Source organism: Apis dorsata, unplaced genomic scaffold (assembly GCF_000469605.1).
Source record: "Apis dorsata unplaced genomic scaffold, Apis dorsata 1.3 scaffold_683, whole genome shotgun sequence".
NCBI lineage: Eukaryota > Metazoa > Arthropoda > Insecta > Hymenoptera > Apidae > Apis > Apis dorsata.
This window is the reverse complement of record NW_006263864.1, coordinates 447,133-447,989: the sequence shown is the minus strand read 5'-3', so window position 1 is coordinate 447,989 and position 857 is coordinate 447,133.

Below are 857 nucleotides of genomic sequence, written 5' to 3'. Positions count from 1 at the left end.
AAAAAAAAAAAAAAAAAAAGAAAAAGAAAACGAAAGAAAAAGAAAAGAAGGGGAAAAACAGGGGCAAGCGGGTTAAAGTCGGGCCACTGGTTCCCGATGAATGGGGAAACAAAAACCGAAATGCGGCCGCAATATTTAACAATTAAGAACCCTTTTATCGTGCCACGAGAACTCTTATTCAATCCTTGAACATTCGGCGAAGAACGGGCGGCGTAAAAAGAGGCCGGCCGCGCTATAAAAGGCAAGAAACGTGGATGGAAAGAGAAAGGTGGACTTTCTTCCGGGATCAGGCTGTTTGATGAAAAAACACCGCCCAACGATCTCTCTCGAACCACGGTTTACGGCGAATCTTTCCTTTTTTTGCCCAACCAACGAATCGCCCCCTCGGTGTCGTAATCGTAAACAAATTATCGTCGGTATCTGGATGGATACTGGTTGAACCATCTCTAAAGGGAATAAACGAATAAAACTTGGCGGTAATTACGAATCCCATTAGTGATACTCGCGTGTTGCTTTCCCCTTCCTCCTTCTCTCGAACAAATCTCGCCTTTTTTTCTTTTAGCGCAACAATATCCGAGAATCAATCCTGAGAATCATCATCCCTTCGCGTAGGATTGTTCAGGAACAATCTTGGCAGACGCATTTATCGACAACCGATTTCGCTCCCTTCTGTCATGCGTGCACGTGTACACATATATATATATACGTTCCGCCATCTCTTTCCCTCGCGTTCCAGTTTGCTACCTCGTCTCTCCGCCTCCCCGACCGACCACCACCGGTCCCTTTTGAGGGACTAAAGGGTCCGTTCGCAAGCGTGGCCGACCGCTTCAAGGAAAATACCAAGGATCCTGCCCGCT